This window comes from Scomber scombrus, chromosome 4 (genome assembly GCF_963691925.1).
Source record: "Scomber scombrus chromosome 4, fScoSco1.1, whole genome shotgun sequence".
NCBI classification, from domain to species: domain Eukaryota; kingdom Metazoa; phylum Chordata; class Actinopteri; order Scombriformes; family Scombridae; genus Scomber; species Scomber scombrus.
Genome location: NC_084973.1, coordinates 32786808 through 32806706, shown reverse-complemented (window position 1 = coordinate 32806706; position 19899 = coordinate 32786808). Strand labels below are relative to the sequence as shown.

At 37.7% G+C, this 19899-nt stretch overlaps 1 protein-coding gene across 1 annotated transcript in view; it reads left to right on the top strand.

Moving 5' to 3' along the window:
- Positions 1-19899, top strand: part of LOC133979436 (uncharacterized) — a 1726912-nt gene that overhangs the window by 1298660 nt on the left and 408353 nt on the right. The window lies entirely within an intron of this gene.

Here is a 19899-nt window from a genome sequence, read left to right as displayed (position 1 = left end):
ACTGGATCTTAACTGGTCTGACTCATCCGAGCATTTCTGGATTTACTCTAAAAAGAAAAAAAGGATTTACATGAACTTTTGGGACAAAGCTTGTAAAGATCCGTGAAGATGCTCAACTGGTGTTTAAAACGATAAAAAAAATCTGAATCACAATTTTTTTTGTCTTTATGGATTCTTTTTTCTTCTTCTTCTTCTTCTTTCCTTTTTTCGTGCATTGAGACATTTTCCAGGTACACGACATGAAACCAGTCCTCCCAGTTTATTTTCCACACTTCAGTTCAAGTTTGGAAATGTTCTTTTAAATCTTTTTTGGGAGCTTTTCTTCTTTTTTTTCCCAAATAATGTCCGAACACCAAACGTCTCTGCTGGTGGACAAACAAGTCGACACAAGTCCTGGTTTTCTATTTTAACTAATAATAATAATAATAATAATACCTGTTAATTAAAGAAGTCAAAAACATCTGGACTCCACATCTAACAGCCTTCTGGTCACATTATCCAGATGTGAAGACGAGAAAGACAAATGACAGACATTTCCTTCATTCCTACAGATGTTTTACTTTTATTAATGGTTATAATCTGCCCTGTGTGTGTGTGTGTGTGTGTGTGTGTGTGTGTGTGTGTGTGTGTGTGTGTGTGTGTGTGTGTGTGTGTGTGTGTGTGTGTGTGTGTGATTCATTCATTCCTAGCCACAGTTTGTGTGTCGTCATGTTAGACATTTCTTTTATATTTGAGATTTTTTTCAATGAAGAGAAATTAGCTTTGTCTTTCATTAAAACAATTAATGAAACTTTAGACTTGCTGCAGCTAACGATTATTCTCATTGTTTATTAAGATGTCAGTTAATTTGTCCACTATTCTGCTGAGTCTACAAAATGACTGTAGAAGGTGAAACATGCTAATTAATTCCCCAACAAAACAAAGTAATGTCTTTTAAATGTCTTATTTTTTTTGTTTGACCGACTGTCCAAAACCCAAAGTTAAAGAGTTTCTGCTTCACATCTGACTTTAAGAATTAATTGATTGTCAGAATGATTGCAGATAAATATATTTTATGTCAGCTGGGCAAGAAATGACAACTAGAGTTAAAGCTTCTCCTTCAAATCAATGACCCAACTATATCTGTACAGCTGAGGAAACATGTTTGATGATTAGTTGCCAACTATAAAACCAAGGTGGGAGGTTTCTGGCACAGTTTCATCTACTGGAGAAGGAAGAAAGTCAAAGTTCCAGCAACACTTGTAGTATAGAACAACTTTATTAATAGACCAAGGAGTATCAGCTTGCAGCCTTCATCAGGTTCATCATCAAACACATTACAAACTGCACTAAATAGAGTAGTTAAAAATCAAAAAGACTAGAAATAACCAAAGATTTTAGGCTGTATTTTGCTGGTTTATGGACCAAATATGGTGTGACCCATGTCTCTTATTGGATACTCCCCTTGATGATTGGTCTGAGAGTCACATGACCATATACCCAACCCATCTTGGTAGATACCCGATTGGCTGAAACATGTCTGGATGCACATAATTGGTTATTTTAAGTATATTTCTTTATAGTTTTGTCTCCTTTTTAACCCCCCTATTTAAATAGTGTGAAGTGGAGTGAAGGCTATAATCCAAAAACAGGTTGGTCTATTAATAAAGTTGTTCTGTGTACTACAAATAGTTGCTAACTATCAAATTAATTGACAACTATTTTAACAAATTAAATGTTTTGGAGGGAAAAAAAGTCAAAATTCTCACATTCCAGCTTCGTAAATGTGAATATTTTCTGGTTTCTTTCACCTATTTCTGACATTTAATGGATCAATTAACTAATCAGTTAATCAAGAGAATAATACAGAGATTAATCAAAAGAGCAGTTGTTAGTTGCAGCTCTGTGTGTCAAGTATCGGACTCATCTTCTAAGTTTAGTTACAGTGAAATTTGTTTGGTCAAAACAATTGAAAAGCAACCAACTCCCAACAGAAGTAGATCAGTAGAGCACAGTTTGCTTTACAATTGCATTCTTGAAATCAATAAATTATTCAAAGTTTTTATTCTCCTGTAACTTTTTTAAGTACAAAATAAACAGAAATGGTCCGAACACTGACGGCTGAGGAACCATACAAGTGTTTATGATTTACTCCAGTTTGATCATTTGCTTCATTTGAATGAAAATTGGTGCAAAAGTCTCAAAAACAAAGAGAAAAACAAACTGTGGCTTCGTCATTCCATTTAATCTTCAACTTCAGGCTCGTTGTCTCTGAAGAGTTTTTATTTATTTATTTTCTGACAGATTTTTTTTGGGGTCCTAAAAAAATAAAAGCACATTATAAAGTAAAGATATGTTGAGATATAGAGTATTCTCTGATCAAGTGTTTTATTTCTGAAATGTTGGATTCATTTCAGGCTGTATTTGGTTGATTTCTCACTTTTTAGGTTAAATTATGCAAAATCAGTGTCACATAAATATTTTTATGCCCAAATAAATTCAATTTCCAGACGTTATTTATCCATTTTGGGTTGAAAACTAAAAGCTAAAGTTCTTTTTCTGTATTTTAAAGAACATCAGAAACTTCTTATCGTGTTTTCTCAGATAAGTATAAAAGCTTTTTAAAAGATATAATTATAGTTTTGGGCCAGTCTTTCTTCCTTTTGGGTGATCTGTTAGTTTCCAAACGCCATTATATTGAGTTTGTTATATTTTCATATCCACACTGTAAGTCTCAGCACTGATGACCTGCAACCTTTTCCTCCAAAACACCTGCTGATGAAATCTGTTGGAGGTTTTGTGCTTCTTTTTTTTCTCTCAGTTTAATTGGAAATTCATCTTAATTCCATAAACTCTGTATTTTCTGTATCAGAAATAGTTTGTCATTGTTTTTCTTTTACTTCTCTATTTGCTTCTCACTCATGCTGTTAATGTCAGAATCGAGGACAATAAAGCACCAGGATCTTGAAACTGTTGACGTTTTGTTTCATGTCATTTAAGTCTACTTAATTCTACTAAACTGCATTATTCAGTCCTGGATAAAATGAAATATGAAAGAATTCTCATCGACTCTTTAGAGCTTTTCAGACTTTTTTTCCATTCAGTTTAACCTTTGTGTCGTCCTCCCGGGTCAAATTAACCCCGTCTGTTTTGACTGTTCCTTCCTTCCTTCGTTTTTTGTCCTTCCTCCCTCCTTCTCTCTTTCTTTCCTTCCTCCATCCCCTTTCTTCCTTCCTTCTTTGAAATAAATCTACACACAAATAATATCAATAACTTTATTTGCAAGAATAAATCATAAAGAATTCTTAAAATGAATGTCACACTATTAGTTTGATATGATGATTAAACAATTGAATACAGTAACAGTTAAATGAATTTGACTACATTTAAAATGTGATACATTTAAATCAAAACTAAATATGTGGGTATTACAAGATTTCAATGAAGAAGAAATAAATTGATAAAGTAGAAACTTCTCTTGCTTTCATTCAATACACAGAGACAGTTTGCTTCACTTTCAAGAGGTTGTGAAGATATGGAGTCTGGAACTTGATCACATTTTACTAAAGATGCAACTGCTGCACAGCTGCATTTCTGTTTGTTTTAGTAATATCAAATAAAAGAAGGTTTCTCTACGTGAAAGTATAACAGGATTTATATTTATATAATGGGAGCTCACTGAGTCAGATGAATTGAATTTGGCAGTGGGGCAAGACGTGTCATTCACAGCCTCTGGAAAAACATGGATGCTGACAGTTAATTGTTTGGCTGCTTCTTTAATCCAGTTCAGATGCCATGCTCCTGACTAGAAAACAAGATTTGTCCATTTGATTCATCAAATGTTTTGACATTTTCATTATTCCTTCATAATATGATCAAAGTAACATAAACAATAAACACTAAAACTGGAAATGATGAATGAAAATGAAATAACCAGCAAGTAATAAAATTTCAGAGATTCACAGACAAATTTCAACCTAAAAAATCTACATTACATCTGCCGTCATGGAAACTGACTCAGCATCAACATTTGTTTCTGGGTCTTCCTGTGTCTTTTGTTGTTGTGCCCCTTGAATTAATTTTTTTAACATTGGTAAGATGAAAACACAGTGGAAGACGACAAGACTGATGCAGATAACGCAACTAATAACTAATGACCAAACCCATTCCTTCTCTCTTAACTGACACTCTTGTAGCAGCCTGTCCACTGACACCTTCACCTCTCTGAAAACCAACATCAAATGACCACATTCAGTTTCATCACTGATCCAGCCATCCAGTACAATCTTTACAGTAGTTTGATTTAGTCCAAAGAAAGTCAGGAGAACTCTGCTAGATAACTGTTGGCAGTCAAATATTGGTGTTGACTGTGACTTTAAGTACAAAACATCTGTGGCGTTGTCCTTTGCACAGTTGTCAATGGTGACTGAGCCATTGTGGAAAGCCAACATGTAAATGTCATTTCCATCACCCCCAACCAGATAATCTCCACCAGTTGACACCAAGATGTCGTTGCCGTCTGAACCTTTGAGAAGGGAACTTTCATAACCAGACACCAAGATATCAGAGTAGATAGTGCCGATCACAGTCTCTACATCCTTCAACACGTCCCCCTCAGCATCAGCGTAGCGGCCCTGTCCCGTTAACAAGTTAACGTAAACCCCTTTACCCTTCTCGTGATCACCCTGGTATAGAACAGTGTCTCTGCCAGGACCTCCATCCACTAGATCTGCCCCTGGTCCAGGAATGAAGACGTCCCTGCCAGAGTTTCCCATCATAGTGTCATTTCCATCCCCACCATAAAGAGTGTCATCTCCCAAGCCACCAATCAGGATGTCAGCTCCATTCCCTCCTATCAGTGTGTCATTTCCTTCACCTCCATCTAAGGCATCATCCTTCCATCCACCAATCAGAGCATTGTCCCGATTATTACCTTGTATGTCATTGGACTGGGATGGACAGCCTTGCACTGTATGAACCTTTGATAAGTTTCTGTGAGAGTTGAGGTCCAAATGACAGTCAATCTGTGATTGTTTCAGAGTCACTTTGAAAGCGTCAGTCTTAAAGAAGGGAACATCTCCAGTTGAATTTAGTGATTTCAATTTAAAATGCACTCCGTCAGAGGTTTGAAAGTCTATGTGCTGATGTTGGGGACCATTATTGTAGTTTAGCAGACGGAATCTTAATTTTTCTCTCATTGTTGTGATCGTCACAATCAGATCTTCTGTTGATGAGTCCAGTACAATTTGGCTGCCATGGAGAAAATCTATATCAAGTAACACAGTATCCATGTTCTGATCTTCTGCAAAGTTATCAATTATTAAGTTGTCTCCATTTCCATGTTTGATGTTGTAAGTGTCTTTTCCTTCACCTCCAAACATTAGTGCACCTCCATTGTAAGGATCGAGCACATTTTCTTTGCTGTTCCCAACCATGATGTCAAAACCTGAGGAACCATACATTTCTCTCACTGAATCAAAAGTATTATTCATCATCATCACTTTGCCTTCATAGCCACAGATGAGCTGCTCCGATGAATGTTTACTTGTATAAAAGAAACATTCCTCAAATTCAAACGGAAGTGGTTCAGGTTTTTGGTTTCTGTAATCAACAGTTATGGGAACCATTAAAGACTCATCACAGCTGCTGAGGTTGGACATCAGTCCAGCTGTTATTCCATCACTGGTTCTGATCTGCAGGTGCTGATAACTCTTTGACTCAAACCAGTTCTGCAACATAACTTCTATGCTCCCATTTACCAAAATATTGATGCTTTGTCCTTCACGAGTACCTGCTATGTGCTTATACTGCTCTTTCAGGAAGAGGATGTCCATAGCTCGATCTGGTGATTGATTGTTGATGGTTTTCACTCCTTGGCCTGGTGTGATGACATACCAGTCTTCTCCTTCTCTACCCTGAATTACATCATTTCCTCTTCCTGGAGTGAATATATTATTTTCTTCGTTCCCTCTGATGACATCATCAAACTTTGACCCGCGGACATCCGTCACACTGTGAAGAGCCTCGTCCTCTTGAAGGTCCACCACCAGAGCAGATTTAGACTTGCTGTAGTCAATGCTGTGACTTCTTATGCACTTGGTGAACGGATCATTCTGCAGGCAGTCAGCCTTGTTATCAGATATTGTGAAAGTGATCAGATCCTTTGTGATGATGAGCAAGTGTCTATCAGCTGGTGATCTGAACCAGTTCACTAAAGTCACATGGATGTCTGTATTGTCATGAAGAGCACTCAGAGCAACATTATCACCTTCCACCCTGACTTTGAAAGTGTGAATATTTGCTTCTATTATAGTCAGATCTGTTGTATTGTCGCTGGAGTAATTTTCGATCAAGACTGAAGAATGTTTCACCAAATATATGTCCTCTCCTTCACCACCAATCAAATGATCTCGACCTCCTCCTCCATCAATCAGATTCTTCTCTTTATTTCCAATAAGCACATCATCATACTGAGACCCTAAAATGTTTGTAACTGTCTGTAAAAGGGGCTGTGATGCGTTCACAGTTTCACCTTGTGTCTTAAACATCTTGTTAATTCCTCTGGCAACCAGCTGAACAGAAGAAACCACAGTGGAGGAAATCTCAAACATGACTCCGTCTCCTGACATCATGTTCATATGACGATATGTTTCCCCTGAAAACCAGTTTTGTATTGTCACAGTATGGCTTCCCTCGTACATTAACACAACATCATTCCCAGATTTAGACACAGAAATGTGACTGTAATCAACACTGAAATGTAGAGTGTCTAGTGCTTTGGAAGGATCGTAGTTGTTTATGATTGTTTTTCCTCCATTTTCAGGAATAATATATGTGTCTTTTCCACCAGAGCCTTCAACATAACTTCTCTGTGGACCGAGGAAGAACATGTCATCACCTGGTTCACCATAAAGCTGATAATAGTAACTTAACATGACTTCAATCACATGTTTGTCATCTGCTTTCTGAACCGCAAAAAAACGATTAGAATCCCTGTTGCCCTTGTATGTCCCATATCTTGAATCGGTTACAGCTTCATAACCTGAAACCACTGTCGTAGAGCCAGCTGGTATGATCCAGAGTACTTTGTTCTGTAGAGTCTGATACTGTAATTGATGTGACTCTCCCAGGCCAAGAATGATATCATTGCTACCTTGTGTATCAATGTTCCAACATGTCTTACCAAAACTCTCATCACTAGATACAAAATTATTCATGCAGAACTCAGACTGACCCTGATCAGCAAGGCAGAAGTAAATACCGCCTCCATTCCAAGAAGAGTCACCACTACTAAAATCAATGGCACTTGTGCCATTATTTTCCTTAATAACTCTGTAATATTTATGATAGTCTGAAATCTGGTAAACAAGTCTGCGTCCCTCCTCAATTTCATCGTAATGCCAATCATAAAATATACTTGCCACATGAATTAAAAAATGTTTAATCCCCTTCCCAATGCCAACAAAAACAGCCATCACTTTATCAAGAACTCCAGCATCCTTTGGGAGGCTGTTTAGTTCATTCTGGACGCCCATGTAAACATCGTCAACAGCCATCCGAACTACTGATATAGCCAGATTTATAGGTGCAATAAATGGTGCCAGTTCAGGCTGAACCATTTCAACAACATCTAACTCAATCATAGCACCATCTAAGGCAGCATCAATGTATCCTAGTGCATCACCCCTTTTTAAATCTTCTACAAAATTGTATATCCCAAATCCAATTCCCACAACTGGTATAACTTTCATAGTACCCTTCATTACAGGGCTTTCCATCACTGCTGCAGTGATTCTGTTCTCTGAGGACAGAGCTCGTTTTGCAATAACAGATGTTGTCATAGCTGCCACTCCATGAGCTGTTTGCAGACTCCCTATCACACCATCTTTGATGTCTCCTTGTTCAAAGGCATGAACAGCTCCTTTCATCCCCATCATTAACCCCAGCGTCCCAACAGCAGTCCCTGTGTGCTCTACATACTTGCTGACTTGATGGGAGGACGTTGAACCATGCATCTCCAGGTCATGAACTGCTGTGTCAATGCTCTCCAGCATCTCTTCATTAAAGCGTTGATTCTCTGGAGATAACTCAACCCTAAACTCAACAGGTTTAGAATCAGCACCATCGGACACAAGCTGACATATAAACTGTCCGTTCTCCATTCTGGCACTGCCCTCCTGGACACGCAGCCCTGCCAGATTTTCACCATATTTGGTCTTCAGTTGGCTGTGGATTTGTTCCGCAAATGATGCTGACACTCTGGAGAAATGAGATTGTAGCTTGAAAGATTTCTCCAACTCTGAGGCTGAATTCAAGTCTCGCAATGTTACGTAGCCGTCATCATAGCCTCCTAGTGAGCCTGATGCTGGACCATCTCCAGAAGATGTGAAAGTATCTTTGAAATTCTCGTAATCTTTTAAGAACGTTATTTGTTCATCTGAATTGTCGTAAAATATATTGTATTGAGCTGCCACGTCAGCCATAAGAGACTGACTATATTGCTGCCACTTTTCTAATATGTCGGCTTCCCGTGTTATGAGATCTCTAAGGTTCATCATTAACTCGCCCTTGTTTACAGGTTGGGCATTTTCTAACTTGCTTGAACCTTCAGGTGTTGCTGAGCCACTGAATCCTCGTCTGCTTGGGTCAATCCAACTTTTTCCTCTTGCCATTGGATGGTTGTCAAAAAGAATATTCAGTCCTTCACGTCGGATATTGTTGTTTGTGCTTTGGGACATGTCCAGGGCCATGAGAACCAGGGGGAATGTCCGGAAATTTCTTGCAGATTCAGATATAACTGATGCAGTGAAATATGTGGTGAACCAGGCCTCAGTGGGAAGTTTTAGGCCAGTTGTGCGCTGTCCAAGAAAAATATCTTTCACATACTGAGCATAGCGTTCTTTTGGGTTCATTATATTTGGATTCAGAATTTGTTCTCGCATGTCTGGGTATTTTTCTTTTCCAATCTGTTTAGTAATACTGTCCTTAACTTCATCAATTTTGGCAGCATTGTTTAATTGATTGTTGTTGAGATTTTTTCCAACTAGATATACATACAGATTTTGTGGATCAACAGCATATATCCAGTCATTGACCATCAGGTGTGTGATTTTATCTTCTCCGGTCTTTGCATAGTGTCGAATGATATTTCTAACACCTTCTCCAGATTCAATCTCATAACACTTGGAAAGAACACGTTTTAGTTCCTGCTTATCCACTATCCACCTTATCTCATCATGTTTTTTTTCACCAATTAGATACCTTCGTCCAATTCGGTCCTCAATGTGGATTTTCTTGGGTGGTGGTTGCTCAGAGTGAAACAGTCCCCAAGATAACGCCTCAAGTTCATGAAAGGCAGATTTTATAGATTTTATTTTCCCAGCATTATTTTGGTCAATCTGCCCCAAAACATTCTGGTGTATAAATGTCTTGGGCACATCTGGCCAGCTGCTTCTGTAGTTTAAAAAACGTGGGTTGACAAATTTTCTTGCAAAAAGTTTGCCCATCAGAAGGTTCCTTTCATTGGTGAATACTGCTTCCCCTTTACTGCCAGGCTTATTTGTAATAATTACATCTCCGTTCCTGTCTATACTTGCCACGACTTTCTTACTGTTATCTTTATGCCTCCACTGCAGCCCATCTGGAGTGATTTCTTGGGTGATTTTCTCTCCAGTGTGTCTGACCTGGATCACAGTGTCTCTCAGGTGCAGCTCTGTCTCGATGTGATGTGTGTCATGGAGATCCTTCAGCAGGGTTTCAACAAAAGCTTTATCTGACCCGACCTCACAGGCCACCACACTTGTTGTTTTGATTTTATCACCGATCCTTGAGGTTTGCTGAATGATTTTGGTCACATCTTGGGCTCTGTACCCTCCCAGTCTCACCTCTCCTGAGTTATCTCTCACACCATGACCCACCAGCGTTAGTCTGCTGTCCTCTGACAGCGGCACAGAGTCTCCATGAATCAGTTTTGGTCTCTGGTTTTCATCAAGAACATAGATGGAGGTAACTGACGGATGCTTCTCATAAAGGTAAATGGCAGCTTTTCTGACCACAGGATCATCTTCCATCATGATGATCTGCTGATGGTCATACTGTGTGGTATGATCAACTGGTCTTTGTGGTATTTGGTAGCTGGAAACTGAATCAGGTTGATTCATGACCTGGTAAATCTGCTGATTCTCCCAGTTTGTTTCTAAGACTGCTTTAATTCCACGGACCATAAAAACCCGAATGAAGTTATGTTGGAAGTCTGTAGTTGTGTTTCTATCGAGGGAGAACACTGGTGCTGCTTTCAAAGGCGATTTCAGCATCAGTTCTGCAAGTGATGAGCCAGAAAGGCCAGACACAGTTTGTCCATCTTCTGAAATACTTCCAAATATTTTCACTACAGTGTAGCTGTCTGCTTCTGGTACACATGAGACATTGTGTAGACAGGCTTCACTGACTATCACTGAGTAATGAGGATCCATGTTGTATTCTTGTTGGACTCTGTCAATCGTCAACTTTTCTTTGTCAGTTGTGATCAGAATCTTTTGGCTGTAACTGTGTGAGATCTCTGAAGCACCTAGCAGATAATCTTGTATCTTCTGTTCATCAATATCTTCCAAGAAGGTGTCAAATTCCTGGAAAATAATTGAGAATATGAAAATAAGCAGATAATTCTCAATCATCTCAAGATAAAACCACAGATTTGAACAACGATTGAGATATAAAAATTAAGAGGGCATGAACTCTGCATAAATTCAAAAAGCATTTTTTTCTTTCCAGACTTGTTACATGTAATGTAAAATGTCTCAAATACAATATTAGACTGTAGATTTCATGACACCCTCATGTAGGTGTTATGAACTCTCCCTTACCAAAATTGATCGTAACTGTAGGTCTGTAATTTAGATGTTTCTTATATGTGTGTGTGTCTGCATATTTGTGCAATATACAAGGTGTGGTATTTCATTCCGTGTAGTTATTTTAATGTATCAACCCTTTTGATATCTAGTTTGATTTAATAATGGCTACTAAAGATGTCCTGAGCCAGGGCTGGCCCAAGGCATAAGCGAACTAAGCAGCTGCTTAGGGCCCCGTGACCACTAGGGGGCCCCCAAGAGCAATTAACTTAAAAAAGAAAAAGGGGCAATCCACCTCCTCAGGAGCAGCCAAGGCTGATGCATCAGGTGATCGAAAAGCTGTCACCATATATATTTAATTTCTAGTCAAATGATCTCATTAAGATGTAAGATAGTAAGATATAATCATATGACAAGGGACATGTTTTTCATCTCAGGTCCATCTCTATCCTCTGCTCCATCCTCTGTGCCCACTGTCCTCTCTTCAACCTCAGCTGTACCTGGTAAGTTAACAGCAAAACAGCCTTTAATTGCTCAGTGCACTGCAGAACATACTGAGATGAATACTTTTTTAATATAAGATATAATCATATGACAAGGGACATGTTTTTAGACAAATGCATATTATTTCAAAACTTCTCAAGCAATTTTCAGTTGTTCCACTTGTAGTTTGTTTTCTTATTACAAGCTATAGCTGTACTTTTTTTATTTAGAAAATAAGCTGCATAATTTTCAAGTGTAATATGACTATAACATAGCTAGCTTTTGTTGTTGTTGTTGTTCATCTCAGGTCCATCTCTATCCTCTGCTCCATCCTCTGTGCCCACTGTCCTCTCTTCAACCTCAGCTGTACCTGGTAAGTTAACAATAAAACAGCCTTTATAATTGCTCAGTGTACTGCAGAAAATTTTGAGATGAATAATTTTGTCCAAAAATATTAATTTAATTTCCCTATAGGTCCCTCATCTTTGGTCATCGAGATTGATGTTTCATCTATTTCTTCAGCATCCAGTTTGAAGCAGGGATCAGCAGCTCCGCCAGTAGACCCAGCTGAGTGTCCCTCTTTCCTGTCAGACTACTCTATATTTGATTTATAAACCATTTGTGTTACCTTGTTTCAGGTGCCTCTGTTGATTTACATCATTATTTAAGTATTTGTCTGATATTTTTTTAATTAATTGTATTTAATACTGTCTGTTTTTGTACATTTACTGTTGCAGTTTATTTAAAACAAAAAATAATAAAGCAGATTGTGTTCACAGTAAAAAAAAATATTTTGTTACTTTTAGTTGGCCTAGATGACATTCAGTATCCCACTTAGTACTATATCACTTTGAATATTAAGTGTAAATCAACCCCAGGCTGCTCTTGTAGCTGAATTTTCTACCATTTCAGATTAAAAACCATAGATGGGTAAAACATGCCGGGCTGCTCTTTGTGGTTTTATGTGTTGATTCTCTGTGTGGCCAGTAGGGGGAGTTGCTGACTGGCCAAATATTAATTGAAAGATTTTTCTGTAAATATACAAATCTGGTGTCTGCTTCCATGGCATTAATCACTGTGGATTACAATCTAACTAAAACAAAAAGTTCTCACATTTAGTTTTACAAGTGTATCAAAAATGACGGAGTAGAATAAGTAGAATATTTTGCTTAGGGCCCCATGGAGGCTTGGGCCGGCCCTGTCCTGAGCTGATTCTATTGATTGGTGTCTGAGCCAATCTTGGCAGATCTTAAAGGATCAGTGTTGACCAAAACAAAGCTGATCAAATGCAGATTTCAGTGGTGGAAAGTAAGCAAGAACATTTCATCTTTGATTAATCATCTCACCACCCCTCACATTTATCTGCTGACCCTTTGGAGGGGCCCCACCCCTAGGTTGGGAACCACTGGACTAAACTAGCTAACTGTATATAAAGTAGTGTAAACTAGCTCCACCTCCAGCAGCTACAACAGTAACATGCTGCTCTAACACTGATGCTTCACTATTGGTAATAGTAGTAGTAGTAGTCGTTTTTTCATTGGTAAAGAGTCACAGTGCTCAAAATATTGAGTTTGCAGCTTCTTATTTTTAGGTGGTGCTGACTGTTCCTGCTGCTGTTAAGTCAGATCAGTTGTAGGTAATCAACATTAATTCTGTGAGTAACTTGATGACAAAATTAATCTTTTCTGTTGCTTGTGTGTGTGTACTCATCCAAAGATCATTTGTGTAGAAAGAGCCTCCACTCTGTAACAAAACTGTACCATCAGACTACTTCTGTAGTTCCAACACAAGCTGATCGCATCACATAATTTTCAGGAGTCACATTCTCTCAGTGAAACTTTTACTTATATTAAATCAATAATTCTTGAATTTGGACCTTCAGTATTTGGTCTAAGTAGCTAAAGAAAAGTGCGCCAAAGTCAGGCGGCTACATTTGTTATTTCATTGTGCCAGAAACATATTAAATCAACATTTAATATGTTTTCTGCTATTTAAATAAAAGTATCAGGGACTCGATATCGTCAGATACTCAATATTAAAGGACTCAGATTGGTATGAGTGCCAGAAAAACTTGATTCTGACATCTCTATTGACTTCTTATGGTTTCAGTGTGATTAAGTTCAGTTTTTGTAAACACAGCTCTCCCTAAATCCACCAACCTGTTCCATCTGAATGACACGAGCTGTGAAATTCTCACTATCCTGGAAATCATCCATCAGACTCATTAGGTTTTGGTCAGTGATCCTCCTAAAAGAAGATGAATTATGTTTATATCACATAGACAAACACAGTAATTACACGCATTCAATTAAGCAAAATAACAACCACCAAAAAGTTGTGCAAGCCACATTGTGTAGATGCAATATTCACATTCTGCAGCTTTTCACTCACAGAACAGATTTTGCTTCTATTTGTAAAAATGTGTCAAACTACATTCAGTCTGAGGGACACCATAATATATGACCATTAGGGAAAGTCTCTCTGACATGACACAGAACAAATGGCAAAACTAGTGAAGTCCATCCTACGGTTGATACGTTTTTAAGTAGAGCTGCCCTAGAGTTGAACTGCTTTGTACAATAAGAAGCACTAACAGGTGATTACTTCAAAGCCCATCTTCTCAGGTGGTGGTGAATAAAAGCTTTCTCACCAAATCTCATCACAAATCTTATTTCTTAACATGCTGTAAATACCTTCTTACTCCTTCTTACCTACTAGTGGATCTCTTAACCTTGGTCCCATGCATGGACGTGGCCCTGAGATATTCACTTTATTAACTCATGTTAGGTTCAGATACACATTGAACAGGAAGAATGATTATAGTAAATAACTTATGTTTCAGTGTTCATATGAACACCTGACTGTGGTTTTTAGACTAATTTGAAAAACAGTGAACTTATCCCTTTTTAAGTTGAAATGTGTGTGTATCCCTTGAGATAAAATATATTTTCATACAAACAGGGTTAGGGTTAGATTTGTAAAAACCTAAACTGTTGGAAGGGAGACATGTAAGTTTACCTTGAGTTGAACGGCTTCTTGAGCCTCTCATGGAACATGTGTTCAGACAGTCCTCTGAGGCGATGCAGTGCAGCGATATCAGGGCTGAGCTCCTCCCAGTCATCCTCTCTCACCTCTGCAAAGTTAAGACACATTTTACTTTAAATGAGGATCAGTTGTTCCTTATGCGCATGTTTTGAGCTCATGATGAAGGTTAGAGGAAAGGAAGATGAAAGCAGGTATGTTATTGGCAGACTGAGGTTTTTGTTGAATTTGTTAGAAACAAATCAGCACCTCTGTATGGACAGACCTCATCATTCACTCTAATGAGAACGTGTGTCCAAAGTTGACTGGTTCTGTTTATTACACTAACACAACATCAGGATTTTACAGTAGCTGGAAGGTCTAATAACCTGTACTTCTGACCTTCCACTGACACCGGTCACACATCATAGGTCTACACTAACAGCTGAACTAAGCAAAGTATTACTGTTTACCATTACTGTGTGTGGTTGGTAGATCCGTTATGGATCTACCAAGTAGTACCAGTAGTAACCAGTATGACTTACTGGTGTTGGTAAGTGGCACTGTGAACACATGTCCCATTGCAGGGAAGAACTGTATTGAAAATGTGAAGTCTGGGTTGTAAATGATTGAACAGTTTCCTGAGGCAGTGGTTGTGGTAATTGTTTATTTGTGGTTGGTTAAAGTCCAGAGTAATGCCCTGCTGCACTGCCGGCTGGGTGTTGTACATTTAGCTGTTAGCTAACATTTCAGTATTAATTTTAAACAGCAATGTCTAATGCATTGAATTCTGTGTTTTATTGGTAGTGTTGGAGTTCCTGTTCTGCTGTTAGTTTGATTCACAGGAAATTGATGCAGTGTGTTATCAGTGCAATTGAATCACATTGATATCAGCCCCACTGTTTACTGTTCACTCTCTTACACTGTATCAGAGCTGTATTGAGTTATCACTACTGCTGCTTCACATTAAAATACTGCAACTGGACAAATATAAAACAGCTTTTATTGTGAAGCAGTCACAGGAAACAATAATAATCAGCGCTGACAATCATCAAAAAGCTTCAACAAGCAAGACTTTGGTCAGTTTGTTCATCTTGTCAGGGGATTGAGTTTGAAATATTGCACTACTTGCATGAAATCAGATGGAGGTTGTGATATTATTGATGTATGATTGACATTTGTATTGTTTGACTGCTCCGTAAATAGACACACCAGCTTCTCTTCTGTTGGATTTCTGATAAAGTAGCTGCTGAACAAGTGTTTGCTGTGTGTTAAATCAAACTTTCTGTTAACACTGTAACCAAGTGTGTCACCAAATCAACCAGGACTGAAATCTGAAGGATTGCAACTTAAGATATAAGATAGAATATTAGGTTGTTAAAATGTTAAATGTTTCTTACCAAAATGTTGAGTGAGGCTGAGGAGGCTGAAGAGGATCAGGAGCTTCATTGTCCACCAGACCTGCATCTGACCCGCCATCACGCTGCAAAATATTACAAACACTCTGATAAAATGTGACTGATCAAGGAAGTAATTCTGCTTTGAGCCGGTCCAGATACATCAGCAGAGCAAAATAGTTTTTGGTTTTGTCTGATAACAGCATGTTCCAAGAGAGATGTGTCTGGTCATGAATAAGAAAGAAGAGGATACAATTAACGTCACACCAGTGAGTTTAAAAGTAATGATACATTTACATTTGTTCATTTGTCATCAGTTGACGTTTTTGTCTAAAGCAACTTTCAAATTAGGTCCAATACAAGCCAGAGAAGATCAAGCACAAGTGCTCCTATACTCCATGTTCCATGTTACACCCAACTCAAGACTTGGCAATTGTAGCTGCTTGTCAGAATGTTTTAAATATGCTTGGATGGAGGTATACTTGTAGAATTTGGGTGTCTAGTTACTTTTTAAGCAGGTTTTCATCATGGACTTCTTTTTATTGGACATGGCTCCAAGCCCAACAGTGTGATCTTTGAAACATGCCAATCAAGTTCCAGTGACAACACCACCTACTTAGATGACAATGATTACCACTTTTGTTGATTCCCTGATGTAAAAATTGAGGGAAAAGTATACTTGATCAGAATCACTTCCATCTGGGAAGTTGGTTGTTTAATTGACAATTACTTCCCCCCTGTGCATGAAGACTAATGTCAGCTCCCCAGAGTCATAAAGCCATGATCTCAGCTGTAAAGTACCATCTCTAATACCAAACAATGCAAAAGAAAAAAAAGCTTAGCCTCTGTATGTGTTACACTTTTAACTGCATTATGGGCGTGTTTCCTGCATTGTTTCTACTCTGAAATCTTGCTTGTTTGCTTGCAACAGAGAATCGTTAATCTGATCCAAACACAATGTTTAGACTAAACATAGGCGCACAAAACAGTGAGTGATGAAAGCAGCCTATGAGCCTTAATACATAAACATTATTCACATGTCAAAAACCATCATGTTACACACAATGTCAGATGCACTGACATTGCAGGGCAGAGCTGCAAATACACATTTAATTTTACAGTGGGAAGTTTTGTAAAATAGATTTTAATCTATTTCTAATATTAATTAGAGCAAAATGTTAATTGTTGTTTATGACTGTGTATAAATTGTCACATTTAAACCACAGGGACACAGTAAGTTAGCTCGAAATATCAAGGAATGCTACAATATGCTATGATATTCAGGCATTTCTATCAAAACAGCCATCAAACATATTTAAACATTTCAAACATGATAAGGGAACAATGTGGAATTCACAGTATATCTGCTTGTTCCTCTATGGAATTTGTTTCAATAATATATACAATCAATTAAGTATTTAAGTTTATTGGATGTTATTTGACTTACCCTAAAATAATCCCGGTCCTGTGCTGCTTGAATGTCACTGAGAAAATCAAAGTACAGTGCAGTATATATAATGTTTGTGACGTCCCTCCCTCTCTGCCCTCTTGGTTAGGGGACACACCTCACACACTGCATTCATAACTTACATTATTATTTTATCATAAAATGACAATAAAAAAATAATTTGGGAATCTTATTGTGTGATTCCCTTTTTGTTCGAAACATTTGAAAGTCAAAGTAAACAAAGTGTTTTTCTCTCTCTACTATCAGTAGTCTCTACTGAGTTGTTTCTTGGAAAAGATGATTTTCTGTAACTCTTTTTGACCTTTTTTTGTGATTTGATAAGTTTGTAGGAATCAGTACCAAACATTAAGAAAGCCATTACTCTAGTCCACTCTTTCTCTTATTGCCTTCTTATTTTTTCTTCATTCACTTCAGGAACATTCAGGCTGGAACTGTAATCCTGAAACTGAAAACAAACTCTTTGTTTGACAGTTCTAAGAAAAACATAGGAAGGAAACCAGCTGGGTCCTGTTCTACAAAACAGGATTACCAAATAAACCAGGTTTGACCATGTCGTTATTATGGCTCATTTTCCAGCAGATCCGGTTTCATAATGCAAACTCAGCATAGTTCAAGCTCAATTATGTATGTGGGTCAATGACGTATAAGGATTTTCAACAACTCAATTTTAAATAATAAAAACCAGCATATCTAATGCAGTCGTTCAAACATTCAGAATGTTGTGTACCTGAAAATTCATATTACAATTTGAAAGTGATTTTAGTGAGTTTTTCAAGATTAATTGGCACTGGCCTGAAAAAAAAGTCATGTGGTGCGACCATGATTCATCTTGAAATATCTTATATAAATAAAAGATCATCATTTAAAAAAAATGTTTAAAAAATGCAAATACTTTGTTTCCAAACACTTTATATTACTGAAAACTATTACTGAAAAAAAAAGATGTGAAGCGTGTTAAGTATATTAATTTATTTCAAGATGAATCATGGTCGCACCACATGACTTTTTTTGAGGCCAATTAATCTAGAAAAACCACTAAAATCACTTAATTTCAAATGTATAATATGAATGTTCAGGTACACAACATTCTGAATGTTTGAACTACTGCATTAGATATGCTTGTTTTTATTATTCTACAATTGAGTTGTTCCAAATCCTTATACGTCATTGACCCATGTATGTATGTATATATATATATATATATATATATAGATATAGTGTGTGTTTGTGTTCATAATATCTCGCATTGAGGCATATGCTTAGTAAATCTAAATTACCCTGACTGAGAATAACAGCAAAAATATTTTGACAACAGATGTAATATTTACATCCATGTCTTTAACTGCTGTTTTTACTGCTGGTAGCACTGTTTTAAAAGGTATTGGTTATTGATAAGTACATTTCAAATAATGTCTAAAAAGTAAACAAAGACGTGTTTAGTGGATGCATGTCTAGGCGTTTCCCTTTTTCTTTCAATTGATTAAGTTCCAGACTATATAATGACCTCAGCCCATGCGCTGTTTCTCTGTTTGTGAAGGCGTGTCCCTTGATTGAGGAGCTTGTACATGACAGAGCTGTCATAGTACGCAGGGCACTGCAACAAGAGCACAACTTCAGAGACAGATCAGATCCATTCAATCGATCAGCAATTTCCTGCCAGCTTTTCTCTTGGATTTGATTTATTGTTTTTTGTGATCATATATTTAAATACTTCATATGTCTCCAGCAGAAGTGTGTGCTGTGGTGGATTTTGTTATTGTGAACCCGTTTGATCTGTGTGCGACGTCATGGGCTGCATGTGAATGGCGTGTACACATAATTAGTGTGAATACTTGAGCCTGTCTTGAATTAATTAGATCACGTGAACATGGATCAGCCTTTATGAAACCGCTTTAGCCTGATCTCATTTGTTACGCTCATTCAAGTCAGGTGTGCAGGAGAACAAGTTTGTGTTTAAAGAGGTTGAATCAGCACTATGTGAACACTCACCTTTCAGGTCTTTTCTAAGCAGCTCCACCTCTTTACGTCCATTTGCTGAAACAGCTTTTTTAAACTTTACATCAGTTGTGTATGTTTCACACACTGCATTCATTAATGACTAAGCTGACAAACATTTATTTTATCATAAATTGACAATAAATCTTAATGTGTGATTTTCTTACTGACTTTGAGCCTGTTTGACACATTTAAAGTAAACAAAGGGGAGACTTTCTCTCTTTAGTATCAGCAGTCTCCACTGACTTCTTTCTTGTAAAATTATTTTCTGTTATTCCTTTTGTTTTGAGCTCTCAGCAAAGCCTGAATGAATGAAAAAGAGGAGTCACAAATAAACTAAAAGGCACTGGGCCCGGGTGACCTGAGCCTCAGCCTCAGCTCTTCACCTGCAAGGTAGAGAGACATTAGCCACACCCACACATGACCACACAGGGGCAACACACTTTTGACATTTCTTTTTGTGATTTGATTCTTTCGTATGTGGTTTCTCATCCTCTTTCTATTATTAGCTTCTTCCTTTTTCTTCAATTAAGGAACTTTCAGGCTGGAACTCTAACTAGAAACTGCAAACAAACTCTTTGGTTGACACTTCTGAGAAAAACACGTGGAGGAACATTTGATCAGTAGCTGTTCAGACTGAAATATAAAGCTTGACTTAGCACACCATATATCACAAATAATAACACTTATAATCATCTCCTAATGTATA